Source organism: Delphinapterus leucas, chromosome 3, assembly GCF_059928025.1.
Source record: "Delphinapterus leucas isolate spDelLeu-1000000601 "Yukka" chromosome 3, BTC_Dleu_Yukka2, whole genome shotgun sequence".
NCBI classification, from domain to species: Eukaryota; Metazoa; Chordata; class Mammalia; order Artiodactyla; family Monodontidae; genus Delphinapterus; species Delphinapterus leucas.
This window is the reverse complement of record NC_143131.1, coordinates 61,692,436-61,716,268: the sequence shown is the minus strand read 5'-3', so window position 1 is coordinate 61,716,268 and position 23,833 is coordinate 61,692,436. Positions and strand designations below refer to the sequence as shown.

The following is a 23,833-nucleotide window of genomic DNA, read 5'->3' as shown; positions in this document are numbered from 1 at the left end:
ACTGGGTTTTGAAAAAGATGAGATTAAATCTTAGGACATTGTGCCAGTATTGTAGAAAAGAGAGCACCAAGGTCACTACTGGCTCAAAAACACACAGTGGGAGGGGAGCCAGGCCAGTTCCCATTTCACACTGGTGTGCTGAGAATCTGTGGAGCTCAGAGAATAATGCGCTTCCTATCCATTCTTGAAGAGCTCTTCCCTACTGTAAGACCCAAGAGGCAGGGGTGCACGCTCTCACCTCCCTGCCACGAACCCACCGCCCAATCACCAACTATGAGTGTGAGCTCCACACCTATATAGCCAGTCCCCGCAGAAGATCATTAACAACGACAGCGCCGATCCCATCAACACCTGGCGGTCGGGAGAGGGCTGTTCTGCAGTATTAACAACTGATCGTGATCCGAGCAGTGAACACTGTAAAATGTCTCAATTGCTTGCAGCTCTGGCCAACACCTTTGAAAAGCTCAAAGAGTCCCTAATAAGCAAGGAGTATTTACTGACCACTTATTTAGGCAATGTAAAACGTGGAGTATATGAGAAAAGCATAAACATAAGCCCTGCCTTCTAAGAGCATTAAGCATAATTGAGACGGCAACACAATTGTGGGGAAAAACCAGAGAGCCATGTAAGAGAGGCTATGCTGACCAATGCTACATGTTAGTGCATAAGAAGAAAAAGTTGGGGAATAAAGGGGATCATTGGATTATCGCTGGAGTAACAGGGAAAACAATGAGAAGGTGGTGGGATCTGGATTTGGCCTCGAAAAGGGGAGTCTTTGGAAAGGCAGGGGAAGCGCTTAGGAGCTGGGGAACAGGACATACTAAAGCCATAAAGGAAACATGGCTGATTCACGGAGCAAACCGAGAGAAGACTCTGGGCCTTTGGGGTTCATGGGAAGAAAGGAATAAAGCTGAGCACACATAGTGAAGTGAGGTTCTGAGGGAACTGGCATTAAGAGAAGTGATGACGTTTGTTGCCACAGGAAGCAGGGAGCTCTTGGCAACTTCGCAGCAGAGGAGTGACAGGCTGACAGTGGTAATTAGAGAAAAGTAATCTTGTATGATGGATGCCCCAAAGATAAAGCGCTCTGTCAGCCTTTCCCATTGTGAGGAGTGGAGGGACTGGATAAGACAGAAAGAAATGGGAAGGAAGGAAAACAAGAGGCATTTCAAGGAAACGGTAACAAGACTTGGTGACAGCTTAGAAAGTGCAGGAGGGGGTCAAAGGAAAGAGAATATTCCCAGCTAGGGAGAGGGGCCCCGTGTGGAGGGAGGACTCAGCCCCACATCCACTGTGTGACCCCAGGCAAGCCCCCTAACCTCTCTGGGTCTCATTTTTCTCCTCTGCTAAAGGCGCAGGAGATGAAAAGGATGGGATGTTAAGGTCTTTCCCAGGTCTAACATCCTAGGGGGACTGGGGAAACTGGGAGAACAAGGAACTGATAAAAAGAGATGACAAGTTTGCTTTCACATAACAAACAAGGGCTTCAAATGAACGTAAGAGTACCAAAGCCTTGATGAATTTTTAAAAATGTAAGAAATCAATAACAACATTGCCTTTTTGATAAAAATCTGGCCAAGTTAAAAGCCACTGCACTAGACCAAGTTTCTAATCTAAATAAACTACAAATTACAGCATTATGCTACTTCACATTAAAACAAACCTGTTTTCAAATAATTATCTTGAAAAAATGTACAAAATTGTTTCTAACACAACAGTATATAACTGCTTTATAATAATCCCGTAATCGGGGGTAGATGTATGAAGGGTGGCAGAGACATAAACTGACAATTTGTAGTAGGAGTGGGGGAGATAAATTGACATTTGGGACCAAGGGGCAGGAAGTTAAAATAAAAACAACTCTGAAGTGTGATATTTTAGACTTGGTCTTACTTTTTAAAAGGATAATCACCTTAATTTTTGTCTGTGTTAGAATATATGTGTAGTTGGCTGAAAACACTATTCTAAAAACTTAGGTTAACTATAGCCTATTTAAAATGTAGCCATTGCTAATGCATATAACATCATGAAGTACTCAAAGGCAAAAGCCATCTCTTCTTCCTTTTCATAATCCCTTTATCCTGGAAATGTATTTACAGATATTGGGTACCCAACAGATTGTTATTAAATGAAAGATTCTGACTGCTTAAGAAAAATGTTTTCTAAGCATCACAGTTACATCATAACATCTTTTAGGACACTGCCAATGACTTGTAAATGCAGCATTTTTGCAACATTAGGCATCAATGTTTCACTACCTTGAAAGTCAAAAGAAAATGCTATTACCATCAATGGTAACTAGTGTTTATTAGCACTATTTTATTCTAGAACCTGGATTTAATACTTGACAGGGATTATCATTTAATCCTCGAGCCCACCCCATAAGGAAAGGTGCTATTAGGATCACCACTTGCAGATGCTAATCTGAGGCCCAGAAAAGCCAAGGCCATAGAGCTACTAATTGAAAGACATCAAAAAGCTCCTCTAGGAACCCTCCTACACTGTGGGTTGGAATGTAAATTGGTGCAGCCGCTATGGAAAACAGTATGGAGGTTCCTCAAAAAACTAAAAATAGAGTTGCCATATCATCCAGCAATCCCACTTCTGGGTATATATCCGGAAAAAACTTTAATTCAAAAAGATACATATACCCCTATATTCATAGCAGCACTATTTACAACAGCCAAGACATGGAAGCAACCTAAAAGTCCATCGACAGATGAGCAGATAAAGAATATGTATGTGGTACATACATACAATGGAATATTACTCGGCCATAAAAAATGAAATAATGCCATTTGCAACAACAAGGGTGGACCTAGAGATTGTAATTTTTACTAAATTGAAGTAAGTCAGAAAAACAAATACCATATGATATCACTTATATGTGGAATCTAAACTATGACACAAATGAACTTATCTACAAAACAGAAACAGACTCATAGATATAGAGAATAGGCTTGTGATGCCGCGGAGCAACTAAGCCCGTGCGCCACAATTACTGAGCCTGCACTCTAGAGCCCGTGAACCACAACTACTGAGCCTGTGTGCCCCAACTACTGAAGCCCGCGTGCCTAGAGCCCGTGCTTCGCAACAAGAGCAGACACTGCAATGAGAAGCCCGCGCAGCGCAAGGAAGAGTAGCCCCTGCTCACCGCAACTAGAGAAAGCCCACGCAGAGCAAGAGACCCAGTGCAGCCAAAAATAAACAAATAAAAATAAATACATACATTTATTTTAAAAAAAAGAGAGAGAGAATAGGCTTGTGGTTCCCAAGGTAGAGGGGTGTGGGGGAGGGATGGATTGGGAGTTTGGGATTAGCAGATGCAAACTATTACATACCGAATGAATAAACCACAAGGTCCTACTGTATGGCACAGGATATTCAATAACCTGTGATAAACCATAATGGAAAAGAATATGAAAAAGAATATGTATATGTATAACTGAATCACTTTGCTGCACAGCAGAAATTCACGTTGTAAATCATTTGTGCTTCAATAAAATTATTTTTCAAAAAGCCCCTCAAATTCCAATTTTTAACTCTCACGACTCAAACAGAAGAAGGCAGTCTCACAGCCTAGTGTAAAATAAAAGTGGTAACAGGACACTCCAGGCTTCTTCCAGAGTAGGAGTAAAGGCCGCATGGTTTGGAGATGCAGACGCTTTCACTCTTCAGTGTAAGGTCAGAGCATAGTACGTTCGCTGTCAAAGTGGAGTAAACGTCCTAGGGTTCCACTTATTCCCTTGGAAGTCCCTCTTTGTCAGTCACCTACCTCACAACTGTAAGTGACAGACAGCCTCGGCTGCGTCTTGCGGGTGCTGTTGTAACTGGGTGCTGGGTATGGGAAGCTTAGAGTCTGTCTAAATGGGGTCACCTCCTCGAGAACTCTGGCAAGACAAGGCAGGATCTCTAAGAGTCTCCTCATAATATACAGCTTGGAAACTTATCAATTATTCGTCAGTATATGATCAATAAAGATTGAATGATGATAGCAAGACCATTCTTCTGGAACAGTCAGTAAACTCTGCTCCAGCATAACCAGCTAGGCTGGCTCCCTAACACTGCTCTCAGGGTATTAAACTACCTCACAGGGAAGCAGGGACCATGATATGCAAGCTTCTAAACTAGTACCCAGTCATCACGTGGGCTGAATATCCTTTGGACCTATGTTTCAAAAGCCTCCACTCTCCCCTCCCCCCGTCTGCTAGCAGGATGCTAAAGCTCAGGGCGACCTTGAAAGAAGATGGAAGATTTCCCATCAGCCTGGGTCCCTGAGGAACCCAGGGACCTGGGTTATCTGCGTGGTAAAGAGCCTCCTGTACCCCCTCATCCTCGCCTTAAGCTACTGAATCTTACCTGAAAAAGAATTAAATTTCTACTGCCAACCTCAGCCTCAGTGGCTCATCTGTTACAAAGCTAGTGTTACCCAGCCAAACCAATAAAATTCATTAAGTGTGATCTTTATGGTCTGTTGGGGTCAAACTTCCTGTCGCAATCACAATACAGAAAACAACTGGCCTGATGTTCAGGAAGTCTGGATTTCCAATCACTAGCTGGATGCCCTGGAACAGGTCACTTAAAACTCTGAGCTGAGTTTTAGTCCGAGAGTCTAAAATTATAAATGGAATTCTGTACGACACTAATTATGTGATTTTGTTGCGTTTAATAACAGCTTTATTGAGAGAGAATTCACACACCATACACTCTTTTAAGATGTATAATGCAGTGACTTTTAGCATAGTCACACGGTCGTGAGACCATCACTTAACAATTTTAGAACGTCTTCACCACTCTGAAAAGAAGCCCTATAACTCATTTACAATATTCCCCGTTTACTCCCAATTTTCCAACCCACTAATCTACTCTCTGTTTATAGATCTACTTATTCTGGACATTTCATGTAAATGGAACCATAAAATACATGGCCATCTGTGACTAGCTTCTTTCACTTACCATAATGTTTTCAAGGTTCATCTATTGTGTAGGATATACTAGTGCTGCATTCCTTTTCATTGCTGAATAATATTCTGCTGTATGGATATATATCGTATTTTATTTATCAGTTTAGGGACATTTGGGTTTTTTCCACTATTTGGCTACTACGAATAATGCTGCTGTAAACATTAGTGTGTAAGTTTTTGCAAGGACATATGTTCTGCTTTTTCTTGTGTATATACCTAGGAATAGAATTGCTGGGTCATAAGGTAACTCTATGTTTAATCTTTTTTGGAACTTCCAGACTTTTCCAAAGCAGCTGCAACATTTTACGTTCCCATCAGCGCTGTGTGGGGATTCTAATTTCCCCAGCTCCTTGCCAACACTCAGCTGTCTTTCTGATTTTAGCTGTCCTAAGTAGATACAAAGTGGCATCTCATTGTGGTTTTGATTTTCATTTCTCTGATGGCTAATGATATTGAGTATCTTTTTATGTGCTTATTGCCCATTTGCATATCTTATTTAGAGAAACGATATTTCAAATCCATTGCTCATGTTTTAGCTGGGTTTTTTAAAAAATAATTGAGTTATAAGAGTTCTTTATATATTTGGTATACAAAATCCCTTATCAGGTACATGATTTGAAAATATTTCTTCATTCTGTGGGTTGTCTTTTTGCTTTCTTGATGGTGTCTTTTGAAGCACAAAAAGGTTGTAATTTTGATGAAGTTACATTTATTCTTTTTTTCTTAAAGTCTTTATTGAATTTGTTACAATATTGCTTCTGTTTTATGTTTTGGTTTTTTGGCTGCAAGGCATGTGGGATCTTAACTCCCCAACCAGGGATTGAACCTGCACCCCCTGCATTGGAAGGTGAAGTCTTAACCACTGGACCACCAGGGAAGTTCCCCATTTATCTATTCTTTTTTTGCTTGTACTCTGATGTCATATTTAAGAAACCACTGCTTAACTGAAGGTCACAAACACCTACGTTTTCTTCTAAGAGCCTCATAGTTTTAACTCTTATATTTATTATATCTTTTACCCATTTTGAGTTAACTTTTTGTACTGGTGAGAGGTAAGGGTCCAAATTCATTCTTTTTTTTCTTTTTCTTTCTTTTTTTTTTTGTGGTACGTGGCCTCTCACTGTTGTGGCCTCTCCCGTTGCGGAGCACAGGCTCTGGACGCGCAGGCTCAGCGGCCATGGCTCATGGGCCCAGCCGCTCCGTGGCATGTGGGATCTTCCTGGACTGGGGCACGAACCCGTGTCCCCTGCATCGGCAGGCGGACTCTCAACCACTGCGCCACCAGGGAAGCCTTCAAATTCATTCATTTGAATGTGGACATCCAGTTGTCTCAGCACCATTGGTTAAAAAGACTGTCTTCAATTTGACCTGAAAACCCACAGAAAACCAGAATTGGCCTGTGTCTCCTCCTGCTGCCCTCACATTTACTGCTTCTTCCCTGTTCCTTCCATTGGTTGCTCGTACTGAACCTCAACACCAATATGTGAACATCTCATCCCAAACCAGAGGTGAAGCTATTCCTTATGAGCATCTTCAAGGCTGTCGCAGAACCTCATTTTCCTTTCGGGGGGCGAGGTGGGGGGGGCGGGAAATGGGGCTCTTTTGTATTAGTATTGCTTGCGTTCTCTTCTCTCTGCAGAAGGAAAATCTGAATCACTTACCAGGCAACAACAAAATGGAGGTGAAAGGAATTTCCTTTCTATCATTCAAGCAGACTGCCTTCAAATTTGTTTTTTTGTTTTTTGTGTTTTGAGTTGAGATGGTTTTCGTTAAGTAGCTCTGTGTGGAAAAGTACCAGGTCCGTTCCAAGTGAGACCGGGAGAAGGATGGGTGTGTGGCACGGGAGGATACTGGGAGAAGGATGAAGGGGAGAGAAAGGTAAAAATTTTCCAATTTTAGGTTAAGGCCAAAAAGAAAAATAATTAATGTCATTTTGTCTTGCAAGAGAACCGAAAACAAACAAAACAAAACAAAACCAAAAGCCAAAATACCACCTCACAGAAATCTGGAGACAAACCATCCATTCTGTTGTGCTACTTTTTGCTTTGCAGAGCACAGGAAAGTTGTTTCACTGAGGCATTTGCTATCTGAGTTGTTATTCAGGAAATCTCCAACTATAAATCTTGGTCTCTATCATACAGCACTGTATGAAATAAATGTCCCCAAAGTAGAGCTGCTGGCCTAGAAACAGAAAGTGTGTTTTTTTCTGCACAAACCCTGTTTTAATGTAGTGCCCTAATCCGTGAACTTTCAAGTACTACAAGTCAATTTCTCTCCTGAAACATTTTGAAAATCAGCATATGAAATATTTTACAAAAGGATAAAAATGACCAGATATTTTTACGTGTACAGTGTAAGTGGTCACCTTTTGTGCCAATAAGAAGTAAAACGTCAGAAGTCAGGGTTAGGTTCAGTTCTTATGGTAAACCTTTCCATTCACTGGAGGCTGAGGCAAAACTGTCACAACGAGGAGGGGAGGGAATAAATTAGGAATTTGGGATTAACAGATACATGCTGATATACAGAAAATAAACAACAAGGACCTACTGTATAGCACGGGGAACTACATTCAATGTCTTGTAGTCTATAATGGAAAAGAATCTGAAAAAGTATACACACACACATATTAAAAAACTGGATCACTTTGCTATACACCTAAAACACTGTAAATCAACTATATTCAATTAAAAAAACAAAAAAACTGTCACCACAATTCTATCAGCCTAATTAGCTCAGGGGAACAGGGATGTCGAAAAACACATATTGCACAACTGAGGCAGGCATCCATGGGCCCCCATCCTTCTCTCATATAAAATTTATTTGGTTCACTATAAGAAAATGATGTGAAATATTAAAATAATGCTAATTATTTTCTTTAAAACACAGACTTACAATACCATGAAAAGAAGCAATATATGACTCCAAAACCTAACAGGCACGGAGCAGGCTTTTGAGGACGTCTTTCTCATTCTCCTCTTTAGGAGAGACAGCAACCCTCTGTCGAGTTTGGCAAGCATTTCATGAACTGTGTTACACAGAATACTGGCTCAGTGAGATGCTAATACTGTCCTGGTGGGAAAGGGGGCCAAATGAACTTAGAAAATGTTGCATTCTATGTCTTCTCTTGAGGATTCATATGTTGCATTAGCATCCTGAAAGCTCAGAGAATTCCTGAAGTCAGGAACCAAGTTTACTTTTTGATGCAATGTTTCCCCCCAATATTTTTTGACCATGGAACTCCTTTTTCCCAGATCACTTGGTAATATTTCATATGATGAAATGACAGGTAACTGATAAAAGCAGTACAATTTGGTGACTAAAATCATGGCATTTGGGCTCACACTTTCTGAGTTCATATCCTAGTTCTAGCATAATACCAGTGATTTCTCTGTAAAATAAAGATACTTAAATTATCTACCTTTGGAAGGCTTTTGTAAGGAGTAAATGAGAATCTGTATAATACATTTAGCACTGTGCCCGGCACATAGTAAGAGCCTGGCAAACATTAACCACAATTATTATTAGCATGTCCCCAAGTTTGAATCTGGGCTATTCGCTCACCAGATGTGTAACCTTGACAGATTAATTAATCCAATTAATATTTTTGAGCATCAAGTACTTTCCAGACCTGGTTCCACGTGGTGAATCAGGCAAAGTCCCTCAGTTTCCTAAGCAGTAAGTCTCATATTCTCACCGATGTTAGGATGCCACTAGTTCAGGAGTTATGGAGGATTAAATGAAACACCACCAGTATGGAACCTAGCAGATAGCTGGTACCCAGATGTCACTCACATGGTTGCCTTCTTTTTTATCTATCTATTTTTAAAAATAAATTTATTTATTTATTTTTGGCTGCATTGGGTCTTCCTTGCTGCGTGCAGGCTTTCTCTAGTTGCAGCGAGCAGGGGCTACTCTTCATTGCGATGCGCGGGCTTCTCATCGCGGTGGCTTCTCTTGCTGCGGGGTAAGGGCTCTAGGTGCGCGGGCTTCAGTAGGTGTGGCATGTGGGCTCAGTAGCTGTGGCTCGCGGACTCAGTAGTTGTGGCACATGGGCTCTAGAGCGCAGGCTCAGTAGTTGTGGCACATGGGCTTAGTTGCTCCGTGGCATGTGAGATCTTCCCGGACCAGGGATGGAACCCATGTCCCCTGCATTGGGAGGCAGATTCCTAACCACTGCGACACCAGGGAAGTCCCTCCCTTCTCTTTAAACAAATTTTTCCAAGAATCTCTTTGGTGAGTTGTTTCTTAGAAAATGATATTTAATGCATTATTTTAACTCTTCTTCCTCTATGTTTCTTAAACATAGGATAAGGAAAATAGAAATAAGTGGAACGGCCTGAGGCATTTATGGATATAAGAATGCCTGCAAACTTTGTAGCCCAATCTGTAATATGTCTGATTAACTTTTGAAAATTATTTTGAAAGAAATTTTGAAAAAAATTTGTTAATTACTTCACAGACTACACTGTTGCTTAAATATATGCTCTTCATAATTCTTCCTAACTCCAGGCACCAATCAGATATTTACCTCTCGAGGAGGTGACCCCATTTAGACAGACTCTAAGCTTCCCATACCCAGCACCCAGTTACAACAGCACCCGCAAGACGCAGCCGAGGCTGTCTGTCACTTACAGTTGTGAGGTAGGTGACTGACAAAGAGGGACTTCCAAGGGAATAAGTGGAACCCTAGGACGTTTACTCCACTTTGACAGCGAACGTACTATGCTCTGACCTTACACTGAAGAGTGAAAGCGTCTGCATCTCCAAACCATGCGGCCTTTACTCCTACTCTGGAAGAAGCCTGGAGTGTCCTGTTACCACTTTTATTTTACACTAGGCTGTGAGACTGCCTTCTTCTGTTTGAGTCGTGAGAGTTAAAAATTGGAACTTGAGGGGCTTTTTGAAAAAAATTTTTATTGAAGCACAAATGATTTACAACGTGAATTTCTGCTGTGCAGCAAAGTGATTCAGTTATACATATTCTTTTTCATATTCTTTTCCATTATGGTTTATCACAGGTTATTGAATATCCTGTGCTATACAGTAGGACCTTGTGGTTTATTCATTCGGTATGTAATAGTTTGCATCTGCTAATCCCAAACTCCCAATCCATCCCTCCCCCACACCCCTCTACCTTGGGAACCACAAGCCTATTCTCTCTCTCTTTTTTTAAAATACATTTATGTATTTATTTTTATTTGTTTATTTTTGGCTGCACTGGGTCTCCGTTGCTGTGCGCGGGCTTTCTCTAGTTGCGGTGAGCAACTCTTCCTTGGGGTTATGCTCATTTAGACTAAAGGGGACAAAGACAGGGCAACAGTGAAGGAAGGCTGTCAGACCTCTGGGATTCTAGGGGATGGGACAACAGAGCTTTCTGGCTGTGTTATCCATCAGGATAAGGGAAGAATGACCCCGAAGGAGATTCAGAGATTGAGAGGGCTGCCACTCCCACCACAGGCCCAGACCGGCTCCTCCTTAAAGGGCAAGGCTATCTCTTCCTGGGTTCCTGTGGGTCTGGAAGGCAGGGCCACCAGCCTGGTGAGCCCAAAGGACAGACCACCAAGTGGATTATTCTGGAGGCTTAAAATCAGAATTTGCCCCGCTACTTTTTAGACTCGCTTGGGGTCCATCACCCCCTTTCTTCTTTCTAATTTCTCGCTTTTAGAATGGGACTGTCTATTGTATGGCTGTCCCTCCTTCGTAATTTGGAAGCACAAAACTTCTGGGTTGCATAGCTTCACAGCCGGAGAGGAATTTTTGCCTCAGGACGAATCACATCTCAAGTTTCACCCACACCTGATTTAGATACTTTGGTGAGACTTGGAACTCAGAGTTGATGCTAGAATGGGTTAAGATTTTGGGGCTTCTGGGATGTAGATGAATGCATTTTGTCTCTGAGAAGGACAGAAATTTGGGGGGAAAAGGGGCAGAACGTTGTGGTCAGAACTGTGTCCCCTCCAAATTCATATGTTGAAGTCCTAACCCACACAGTACAAGAGAATGTGACTGTATCCAGAGAAGGGGCCTTTAAGAGGCGATTAAGTTTAAATGAGGCCATTTGGAGAGGACTTAATCCAATGACTGGTATAAGAATAGGAGATTAGGACAAAGAGAGACACCAGGGCTGTGCACACACGGAAGGAAACCCAGTGAGGACACAGCAAGAAGGCAGCCATTGGCAAGTCAAGGAGAGAAGCCTCAGAAGAAACCACTTCCACAGACACCTTGATCTTGGACCTCCAGAACCATGAGAAAATAAATTGTTGTGTAAGCTACTCAGTCTGTGGTATTTTGTTACGGCAGCCCAAGCAAATAATACACTAGCTAAGCCATCAACCCCCATCATCCTCTAAAACTCCTCACCCAATTTTATTTCTCTTCATTGTATTTTTTACTACCTGGCAGATTACATCATATTTATTTGTTAGACAGACTCACCTACTTAGAATGTAAGCGCCGTAAGAGCAAGGACCTTGCCTGTCTTTTGAGAGGCATATAGTGCAATGGTTCAAAGCACAAACCCTGCAGGCAGAGGCCTGAGATGGAACCCAAGCTCTGCCACTTACCAGCTGTGTGCCTTGGGGAACGGACTTAACTTGTCTGTGTCTCAGTTTCCTAATCTGTACGCTGGGGATAGTCATAGTCTGCTTCAGAGGGCTGTCGTGAGTTGATGGAAAAAAGCACAACAACAGTGCCTGGCACATAATAAACACCTTGAGAAGTAGACATCAGAGCTTTTACTGCTCAGTGCTATATCCCAGGACCACTCTGCCCAACTGCCAACACAAGTCACTGTTCCCATCTGTCCTTCAGCACTATTTGTCTGCCACGCACACTTCCGTGGGGCTGCAACTAAGCCAGCATTCTGCTATGTCCAACATGCCTTCTCTCCTCTTGGCAGTCTGCAACATCCCCCCGTGGCTAATCCAAGCCATCCTCCGCTCCCACCACCCCACCAGCCCCTGTCAACACACACACACATTTTATTATTGCCTTACACAAGTTAGGGGTTTAAATGGTATTTCGTAGGGGCTCTACAAATATTTATACGTGTTCCCAAGCCAGGTTTCCACTCTAATGGAGCTCCCTCGATCCCGATAATGCCAACCACAAATGACGGCAGCTCCCATGGGATTAGCACGTTGCTCGGCACTTAGCTGACACTTGGCACTTACGTGAATGTATTCTCACACTAACCTGATGGGATCGGTATGATTCCCGTTTACCAGGGAAGGAAAGAGGCTCAGAGAGTTAAACAACTTGCTCACAGCTACACAGCTAGTAGGCTGAGATGCCAATACAGATTGTCACCTCCATAGCACACGTGTCTGCCACACTCTGCTCTGCTCTGACAAATTGTCTACGATGAACTCGGTGAACAGGGCTTAAGCTACCTGCCTAGGAAGGTTCACTTCTTAAGAGGAAACTCACAGTGGAGCCTTCTCCAAAACCAAAACAGGCCAATTCAGATCTTCATAGACTCTGTTTTCCCAAAGCAAGGTGCTATAATACAAGATGAAGGTGAACATCTTTTTTGGGACGGCTGAAGAGGCTGCTGTCACTTTCAGAGGCGTCTATGGGGTGCAGCTGTGCACCGGACTTTGGGTTCTCAAAAATCTGGCTTCAAACTTGGTTCTGCAAGTTATTAGTCGTGATTACCTTAGTGTGCAACCATTTCCCTGGGCCACAGTTTCCCCTTTTCAAAGATTAGGTACAACACCAGCTACCTCAGAGATGTTATGAGAACGAAAACAGATACCATCTGTGGAGTCACTTGGTAGAAAAGTACCCAGCATGCAATGGGTGTTCAAGAAACAAATGTTGATCAAAAGGAAGAAAAAGGAGTTAGGCAGGTGAGCATCAGTTTAAAGTGTAATGTTCCAAAGGATCCAGCAGATACCACATGTTCTTCAAAGAGCATCTTTCCTAAGCACCTAAGCAGCCTGGCTGTGCTGACCTGAAAGTGTAAGATGCAAAGTCCGCTGGATGGAGGCCACTGGGGCATACGACACCCTGTAGTGAAACCAGCGGACCAAAGTGCCTCGGAGACCTGAACTCAAAAGTTGGACTCTGTCTACTTGGCTTCCTTAGAACTTGCTACAGGGGTGACGAGGCTGTCATGGTCATTTGCAGTGCAAAGCACCTTCCATTTTGGAAGGTAACCGTGAGCTGGGAACAGAGAAAAAGTAAAGAAGAAAGAACCAGAAGAACTGGGCAGGGGTTTCCTGCCAAATCAACACCCACTGGAGGCTTCCACACAAATTTTGGCCTAACCAACAACTGAAGACTTGATGAAGCAGATTCTCCTTCCTGGGTTTGGCTGCATTGTGCTCATGATCTAACCACAAAATAATCACTGTTCTTGCACTTTTAGACAGTTTTTGCCTCAACGCAGGCAGGAAAATGCAAGCAACAAGCTTAATAAGATCACTGTAAACTTAGCTAATTTACCACACCCCTCCCTACCCGCAACTCGCCTTTTTACAGCCTTCTCCTACTTCCTAACCAAATACTCAATAGGGGATCTTTTTTTAGCACAGGCTCCGGACGCGCAGGCTCAGCGGCCACGGCTCACGGGCCCAGCCGCTCCGCGGCACGTGGGATCTTCCCAGACCGGGGCACGAACCCGCGTCCCCTGCATTGGCAGGCGGACTCTCAACCACTGCACCACCAGGGAAGCCCAGGGGATCATTTAAATAATGAACATTTTAGAACACCAAGAGAATTCCATAGCTAAAGCCAGGTCCAATTTCAAAATATAAGACACATAATCAGTCAAAACAGCATCCAGGATGAATTTCCCTCCTTCTCCGATTCCCTTTAAACTACAGGTATCTTGTGCTCAAAGTTAACCCTTTTCTGGCAATGGGGAATAAGACAGAGATATGAAGGCTGGTTCTTCTAGAGTCTAAAAGATCAAAAAAGAGTAGCTCTTAGTAGTAGTCAAGTACAGCAGGAGAAGACACCATTGGTAAGTTTAACTGTGAGAAACGTCATTTTAGTACCATATCAAGAGCCCCTTCCTCCCCTAGCTGTGTCCTCTGCCCAGCCCTTCCTGATTTCTCCCACCCCCACTAGCAGCTGTACCAAGGAAGTGACAAACAGGGACCCACTAGATGCCATCAATCACTGTCACTAAGAGGAGAATGAAAAGAATCCAACATATATAAGGCTTCCCTGGTGGCGCAGTGGTTGAGAGCCCACCTGCCGATGCAGGGGACGTGGGTTCGTGCCCTGGCCCGGGAAAGAATCCAACATATGTTCTCGCAAACGCCTCTCCCTCTCCACTCCCACTCCTCCTCACCGGTACACAATCTTTTTTTTTTTTTTTTTTTTTTGCGGTACGCGGGCCTCTCACTGTTGTGGCCTCTCCTGTTGCAGAGCACAGGCTCCGGACGCGCAGGCTCAGCGGCCATGGCTCACGGGCCCAGCGCTCCGCGGCATGTGGGATCCTCCCGGACCGGGGCACAAACCCGTGTCTCCTGCATCGGTAGGCGGACTCTCAACCACTGCGCCACCAGGGAAGCCCAGCGGTACACAATCTTTGTAAGCAGCCAGTCCCTTTTTCACAGCCCTTCAGTGGAAATGGATGAGGAGCAGTTAGAAGCATCCCAAGCACTACTCTTTTCCTATGTGTGTCTATATTTACAGCTCACACACTTCCCAGGCAATACTGAAGCAGGGCTTCACACCAACTGGCTATGGACAATCCCGACCACGGAGAGATGAAGGACTGATGATCAAAGCAAGGCTGCGTTCAGTGCCAGGAGGGATGGCGGGATAGAAAGGATGCGCAATACAGGTAGCTGGTGGTGCTCTCCCCAACGTGTACTCAAGTCGGAAAACCTGGAGTTCCTTATTTCTCTGCTGACCACTGTGGCACTTGATAAATCAATTCCTATGGCAACAGCTCTAAGTACGACACTCTAAAGAAGGATGTTGTAAATGGAAGACAGACACTTGCATTCATTCCTGGGAATAGAGTGAGAGGCAGAATGTGGCAACTTGCATCATAAGTCATAGAACAAGTTTTCTCTTTGACTCCATAATGCCTTACTGTGCATCTATCATGGCTAAATAATATAAGAGAACTAAAGCAACAATAAAAGACCAATTGTATGCATGAGGATATTAACTGCAATGATATTAAAAAAATAAACAATTAAAACACTGTTTCACAGAAGAGATTGTGAAGTTATGGGACATAATACAGATGAAACACGTAGCCAGTAAAATGTACGACAACTTAGCAAAAGGGAGGGAATGTTTCTGTAGTAAAGTGAATCAAGCAATGATACAAAAATATGTGCTTTTTGTTATAACTATATCAGGTATGTCTGCATATGAAAAATTTAGAAAAGTTGATATACTAGGTTGGTGGAATTTTAAGGGTCCCTAATTTTTTTTGAAATTTTTATAATAAAAATTAAGACAAAAGGAAAATCAGGCTAAAAGTCACCACAATTAATTCAACTATTTTCCAAACCTCAGTTGTGTCACACGAGAATAGGTAGCAACAGATCAGATGCACATCTACCAATAAGGATGGAACTTTCAGAGCCTAGGGGAAAAAATTCAAACAGAAGGAGACAGCCATAGCATTTCCATTTATTAAAAATAGGTACCCACAAGATGAGATACATTACAAGACTACATACAGGCCTAAATGATGTACTTCATACATATTTGAATGGTTGCCTATGGGAGGGAGGGAACTAGGGAAAAAAGGAAGTAACTCGTAGGGGCCCAGGACAAACCAGTGGCCACCCCGTGACCAGTAAGACCACTGCAGAGTGTGATTGGCTCAACCTTCGCACCTGATGTCCTCAAGGAGGGCCAGTCACAGTTTGAAGATATTGGAATAAACTGCTACAATTTCAGGCTACTAGACATTTCCTCTCCAGGACATGTCCCATGCTCCAAAACAGTAGTTTCTTTATATGACAGCCATTCTTCCCCACCCCAGGTTCTAATTTTCCTTCTATTTAAAACAAGATTAAAAGGCTGCAGGAGGGCTTCCCTGGTGGCTCAGTGGTTGAGAGTCTGCCTGCCGACGCAGGGGACACGGGTTCGTGCCCCGGTCCGGGAGGATCCCACATGCCGCGGAGCGGCTGGGCCCGTGAGCCATGGCCGCTGAGCCTGCGCGTCCAGAGCCTGTGCTCTGCAGCGGGAGAGGCCACAACAGTGAGAGGCCCGCGTACCGCAAAAAAAAAAAAAAAAAAAAAAAAAAAAAAAAAAAGGCTGCAGGAAATCATCATTACTGAAAAAGATTTAATCATGTTGCCAATTGTGCAAATAATTTTGTTACAAAATTGTATAACAATTGTATAGTAATATATGCGTGTATAATTATAAATGTAGTAATATAACCATATGTAACTATTCAGAAATGATCCCTTATAAACTACAAAAGAAACCGGCAAGAGTGGCTATATCTGGAGAGTAGAGCTGGTTAGAAAAAGGATGTAATTTCCACTATGTACTCTCTTTTCAGGCCTTTAGAGTTTTGTACTGTTCACGTCTTTTCCTCATTTATCTACTAGGTGGTTCCTTCTGCCCCTCAGGTGTTAAGAGTCCTTTGTATGTTAGAGATGTTGGTGCTTTGTGATATAATTTTTCTAGTGGTTTTTGTCTTTTATATTTTCTGGTTTTGCCTTTAATTTGACCAAATAAAAAATTTAAAGTACCTACTTAAGAGAGCGCTCACTCTGTACATATCGTATTACAAAATAAGCTTAAGGAGAAAATGCTCCAGTTATACCAGAACCAGTAAGAAGCCAACCGAGCCCTCTTCTATAAGCTCGATCCCAGTTTCCCGAAGCTAGACACCTTTCCTCCCAAATCCTGTTGACCCGGCAAAGCCCAAAGCAGCTCAGCAGGTGGCCGCATTGCCTGGGGTGCTCGCTGTACTTCCTTGATTTTATATGTAGCTTAATAATTAATTAGAGCCCTGCCACTCAGAATATCTTCTCAGGACCAAAGGCAGCCAGGGACTGCTGTCTCTGTCAAATTGTCCCCACCCTTGAGTCTCTACATTTCTTGGCTCCGAGAACTAGAGACGCACCTTTGATCCAAAGGCAGGACTGGGGGCTCCAGAATCCTTACACCTTAACAAGGCATGTTAAAAAGTTGTTTTCAACTAACGTTCTTTTCTTAGAAGTCAGTTTCTTCACTGTTCGCTAGCTCCTGAGTCAGAACAGCGGCTACCTGGGGCAGAGTGGCCTTCGAAGCAGGAAGTGGGAGGAGAGGGTCCACCAGGCCAGCACTGCCTTGGACCTGCCAGAAAGCAGGGCCTGCAGGAACCACCACTACAGCATGTTCTGGAACTGAGCACCCTAAGTGCTGTCCACAATGAGTTCTCACTGAGAAAGCCTTTGAGAAGTGTAAGAGTTTCCAGACAGATAATTAAGTACCATTTCGATCGTCTAACAATTTCATCATTGTTCTCTATTAAAACTGACATCCGAAATAGACAACTTCTTTCTGTGGCAAACCCTTACAGAGGGGGGAAATGCAAGTCTACAGGAATAATAAACAATCTTGTCCCACCCACTTTGCGAAAAAAGCAACAGACAAGTGGAACTTTTAGGGGGAAAGGGCAAGAAGAAGCCAAAAAATGAACTTCTTCTATGTAGTAAGAAAATCAAACTCCAACTCTATAGCTGAATATTATGTCCATGTAGGAAAAAGTAGACAGACAGGAAAGGAGTGATGGACACAAAAAGAAACTGGCTGAAAAGCAGGAGGCACACACACCACAGTCTCCCCGCTCTGGTGGGAAGCACAAATCATAGGGACTAACTGAGTGACCAACAAGGTTTCCAGCTCGGCTGCCTGGAGAAATGGCCAAGAGAGCTACAGAGAAAGAACTTAGAAAGTGGCGGCTGGGAGGCAAGTCAGCCTAAAGCACCCAGACGTATTCTCTTCTTCTACCAGCACCAAGTTCACTTAAATGTTTCACCTTCAATGCACTCATTAGCGACCACACAGAGAGACAAAGAAACAGGATGAAAACCACTAGGAGAGTCACGCGAAGGGTTTCGGGCACAGGACCTGGTTACAAGAGAACACTATGACACCCTGGTGTTCTTAGGTTTCAGGAAATGTGGCTTGATGGACAGTAGAGCCAGCTCTGTGCAATCACAAATCACGCAGCCAGGGGGTTCTGGGGCTGGCTTGGGTTTCACAATGCCTCCATCTCATGGCAGCCTCACCTAGCACCTTCCAGTACCGACTACCTGTGAGACACAGTATCTGAAGCCGACTGGCTATCATCTTTACAATCTAATATTTACAGGCATTGCTACCTGTATTTCCAAAACACAGACATAAACTATGTTTATGTCTTGAGCCATAATTCTAGCATATCATAGAATACTACTAAACACTCACACACACGCAAATATAAATCGAGCCCCTGCATAGGTGAAAAGCAGCTTTCTTTTTTTTTTTTTGCGGTACGCGGGCCTCTCACTGTTGTGGCCTCTCCTGTTGCGGAGCATAGGCTCCGGACGCGCAGGCTCAGCGGCCATGGCTCACGGGTCCAGCCGCTCCGCGGCATGTGGGATCTTCCCAGACCGGGGCACGAACCCGTGTCCCCTGCATCGGCAGGCGGACTCTCAACCACTGCGCCACCAGGGAAGCCCGAAAAGCAGATTTCTTGGTAGGATCACCAGTGGGCAAGAACAGTAAGTGGGAACTCAGAATGAGGTGGCAACACACGGAAGAAAAAAGCGCGTGTGCCTTCTGCACACACACAAACACAATTTCAAATAGTTGCAGCTAAGAAGAAACACTCAAATGTAAAGTGACAGTTAACTAATAGGGACCAATCTGTTGGCAGGACTTATCCCCACGGGGCTGGAGGCATGGACAGACAACAAGGAGATTGCCGAACTTACCCGGAGAGAAAGCATCAGTGGAGGTATTAAGTAGCTAGTCAGAGCAGAAGTATTAGTCACTTCTAATCACCTAAATTATTCACATAAACTGGAATAAATCCAGGCTAACTTTAGCCTCAGAAAATCCACTCTAGCAGGGCTTGCAAACAGATGCCTGTAGGGATGAGGCAGGTACTGCTGGCTGGGGGAAGCTGGAGCTACTCCAAAGCTACTCTGCTGCTTTGTGGGAACTTGGATCGCGGGCGCCCCACCTGCAGGATTTCCTTAGAAGTGGGAAATTCAGGTTTTTACGAGCTCTTGATTTTTAAACGCTCAGAACTAATTAAAAAATAAACCCTGCATGTCTAATGAAACGCATCTTAAACTTTTTTAACATTTCAAAGGGAAGTGAAAATAGGCCCCATGAGTATGTTTTCAGATGGGTAAAGGTTGGGCATGAATTTATAGGGTTAACAGCTGCTCTTCCTCAGCATGGTCTTGAAAAGTAGAACATTAAAAAAGAAAAAAAAGAAGGCAAGGCCCTATGTTTACATAATGATTAAATTTATGATAAAAATACAGTAGAAGAAGTGCATAAAAATAAAATAGGCACATTAGGGAAATGCAACTCAAAACCACAATGCTATATCACCTCACACCCATTAGGGTAGCCATTAAAAAAAAATTTTAAAAAAACCCACAGAAAATAACGAATGTTGGTGAAGATACAGATAAAGTGAAACCCTCAAGTATTACTGGTGGGAATGTAAAATGGTGCAGCCACTGTGGAAACCAGTTCTGTGGTTTCTCAAAATGTTAAACAGAAGTATGTATGATCCAACAATGTCACTTTTGGATTAATACCCCAAAGAATGGAAAACAGGAACTCAGATACTTGTCTACCAATGTTCATAGCAGCAACCTTCACAACAGCCCAAAGGTAGAAACAACTCAAGTGTCCATCAACAAATAAGTAAATAAAATGTGGTATATATCCATACAAGGGATTATTATTCCCCCTTAAAAATACAATTCTGATATAAGCCACAACATGGATGAACCTTTAAGACACTACGCTAAGTGAGATAAACCAAACCTAAAAGGACAAATACTGTATCCTTCCACTTACAGAAGGTACCTAGAATACTCAAAGTTATAGACACAGAAAGAAGACTGGTGGCTGCCAGGGTTGGGCAGAGCAGGAATGGGGAGTTCGTGTTTAATGGGTAGAGATTCAGGATTGTGAGATAAAACAGTTCTGGAGGCGGATGGTGGTGATGGTTGTACCACATTGTAAATGGACTTAATGCCACTGAGCTGTTCATTTAAACATGGTTAAAATGGTAAATTCTCTGTCATATATATATTTTACCACCATTTTAAAAAAAAGAAAGAATAATAGGAATATACATAGAGAAGACAGTCAAGAGGAGGCGCCTTGCTTATCTGCTGGCTTTCTCAGCAACCAATTCAGGGACAAGCATCTCCCTCTACTCCCAACCACCAACCCCTTAGATCTTACAGCCCCGCCTATGGCCCTAAGGGAGGGTTGTGACTATCAGAATCTCGTTGCTCTTCGGGGATCTTCCACAGGGCCACGGCATATGGTTGCACAGGTGCCACACTGAGCGAAGGATCCTGGCCCAGGGGACCAGCCTGTGCTCCATTGGCCAGGCCCTGTGTCTGGAGGAGGGGACGCCTTTTCCTTCTCACACAGGCAGTATAGGCTAGTGGTGGCCCTGATCTTCCCCACCCTCAAGCTGGTCTTCTCTAACTCCCTATTTCTGTGCAGGATACCCTCTCTTCTCATGGATCCCTGATCGAAACTGTAGCATCCCTTCCTGTTCCCGTTCTAATCAGCTATGGGCTTCCATCAACTCTCCATCTCTCCTCTCCACTCCTACTGCCACTTACCCTATTCAGGCCCTTTGACCTCTGATCTAGGGGCTCCATACCTCCAGCACCCACTCCCCAGATGATCCAGCGTACATGCTGCCGTCAGATTAATTTTCCCCAAATAGGGCTCGCCATTTCACTCACACACCTCCGGTGGTTGCCCTTTTCTCTCTTGTGTGTGTTGAACAAATATACAAGGAAGGCGTTTATTCACCCCTAACTGTCAGCTCTACTGTGTAAAGTGAGACTGTCAGATTATTTTGACGGTCCCTTGGTTAGGTGAGTGTGAAGCCGCAGCAGCGATTCAAATAGTCTCTCCAGCAGAACACACCTTTATATATCCCAGTTGCTAGCAAGGAGTCAGTAGATTGAAGAAAACCTGAAGGACCTTGAACTTCCTATCCCTATAGCTAATTAAAATGATGTGTCTTGGGCTTCCCTGGTGGCGCAGTGGTTGAGAGTCCGCCTGCCGATGGAGGGGACATGGGTTCGTGCCCCGGTCCGGGAGGATCCCACACGCCGCGAAGCGGCTGGGTCCGTGAACCATGGCCGCTGAGCCTGCGCGGCCGGAGTCTGTGCTCCGCAACGGGAGAGGCCACAACAGTGAGAGGCCTGCGTACCTCAAAAAAAAAAAAAAGATGTCTCTCTCAGTTCTGGAGGCTGGCAAGTCCAAAACCAGGGCACCCGCATGGTCGGGTGAGGATCCTCTTCCTGGATCATAGCCGGCACCTTCTCGCTGTGTCCTCACATGACAGAAAGGGCCAGGGAGGTTTGTGGGGTCTCTTTTGTAACAACACTAATCCCCTGTTCATGACGGCTCCACTCTTGTGAATTAATCCTCTCCCAAATCCATCTCCTAATACCATCACCTCGGCCTTAGGGTTTCAGTGTATGAATTTTGGAAACATTTACACCATAGCAATGTCCATGGAAACCCCCTACAGCCACCTTCCTCAAGTGAGATATATTTAAGCCTACAACTCAAACCTTCCACAAGCACCAGTAAGCATTAACCTGGTTCTGCAGGCAAGGATGCATGGGAAGAACATCCCAGGCACTAGATGGCAGGTGTTTACAGAAAGAGAACATTACTAATATATAGTTGAGTGGGATTTCCCCCTTATTCTTAGAATTACAGCCAAGGCCCACGGCTGAGGACAATGGGGTGAAGCACCCTACTTAGAAAGCCATGAACATGTATATACAGACACTGCCCCCCTGCTGCTTCCCGAGAGGTCACAGGACAGTCCTACTAGCTGACCACAGCCCTTCCTTCCACCCAGCCCCCAAAGAAAGGAAGAATAATTGATGGGGAGTGCAAGTTTCTAGTGCAGGCTCCTACCTGCTTCCCCTACAAGTTAGGAAGACGAGAGAGGTTCTAAGAGAATCTCTAGGAGAGACTAAGGTACCTGTTCCTTGTCTGGCTGCTTGCAGAGCTACAGAAGAACCCACAGGCTCACCCTGGGCTGGCACTGCGGCAGAATGGAGCATGTTAGGGAGTTGGGAGAACTTGGCACCCATAACCTGGACTGAGGGGATACCCGTAAACACAGAGACAGGCACAGAGATTTTGGAAGATGGGGGGCCGACTAGAGGAGCCCCACACGAGCAGAGCTTAAAGGGATCCAGGTGCAGTACACCAGGAAACAAGGTAGGATATGCCCTCTCCATTCCAGTTCTTTAAGACACCTGGACTGGGTGGGCGGGGACCCTCGTGGTTTGCACAGTTCCTTCTGCAGGAGTGTTGAGGTTAGCAGGGCGGGAGCCCTAGGGCTTCCAGGCAGCTGCTGGGCCAGGCAGCAGGACACTGGACTCCAAGGAGGAGCTGGGAGTGCAAACAAGGCAGAAGCACCTAGCAACGACAAAGGGAGAGCCTGCGCCCCTCTGGACAGGTCCTGTGCAGAAGAGGCTGGGGTGAAGCTAAGCACAGACCCAGAGAGCCCCACGCGTGATCCACGCAGACTCCCTGCACCAGAATGAACCAGAGGGACACACCTTCTCAACAGCTGCTAGACCCTTGCTCCCTGTTCCCTGTCACAGGGAGGAGCCAGAGCTCAGAAGAGAGCAGGGAGCTAGAATCAGATAGGAGAGAGATTAGGTGTTGTTTTGTTTTGTTTGTTTTTGGCCACACCGCATGGCATGTGGGATCCTAGTTCCCCGACCAGGGATTGAACCCGTGCCCCCTTGAGTTGGAAGCACAGAGTCTTAACCACTGGACCGCCAGGGAAGTCCCTGGGTGGTTCAGAAAGACTAAGGAATGAAAGCATAAGCCCAGTATATCATCCAGGGATGGGAAGGGGGATTTGACAGAGTAGAGCTGTAAGCAGTGCCTGGAGAAAATTAAAGCCATTTCATGCTGTTACCCCCAACGAACTGAGTGAGGCTCCTGAAGAGACCAGCCACACTAACAGTAGGGTTAAATACACACAAATTGTAAGCTCTCCCTAAATACACTGTGTGCAGTTGAAAAACAATACAGTAGGACTGTACTCCAGCTCGAGGCAGGCACGAGTCAGCTGTGGGCTCCGCGCTGTCACTCTCCAAGCAATGGGCTTCAACTAAAGGCCTCTGTCGACCCCTGCTGCCCTAGAAAGAGAAGGGCAATGCGCTCAACCTTACCCTTTCTCCTAGGTGTTGTACCAGGTGAGTTAACGTGTATGCAACCACCACTATGTGGCAGGTGATACGCCAGGTACTCTACCCACCAGGTCTGCCAGGCAGTGGTGGGACCCCTGTATTAAAGAGGTTACTTAATCTGAGTGTTACATCAATGGTCCAAATGATGGGACCAGGATTCTAACTAAGCCTGACGCTAAATAGACTCATGCTAGTTCTGCCCCACTCTACCAAAGCACCAAGAGGCATGAAATGAACCACCAAGAGGAGAGCTACAAACGTCCCATTGGTAGCAGCTCACCAGCAGTTTAAAAATGCAAAATTTTAATTTACATTTTTGAATCTATAAAATTTGAAGTTTTGATAGGTTATTATAAATATAAAAACTAAGTCAATATGTCCACCCCCTTCCCTGCTAATGCTCACAAAAGCACACCAGTACTAGACAAGTGCAGTCTGACCTTTAGCAGAAAGACA

At 44.4% G+C, this 23,833-nt stretch overlaps 1 protein-coding gene across 2 annotated transcripts in view; it reads right to left on the bottom strand.

Annotated features, from left to right (window-relative positions):
• IQGAP2 (IQ motif containing GTPase activating protein 2) overlaps positions 1–23,833 on the bottom strand; it is a 286,332-nt gene that overhangs the window by 143,385 nt on the left and 119,114 nt on the right. The gene's annotated exons all lie outside the window — the stretch shown is intronic.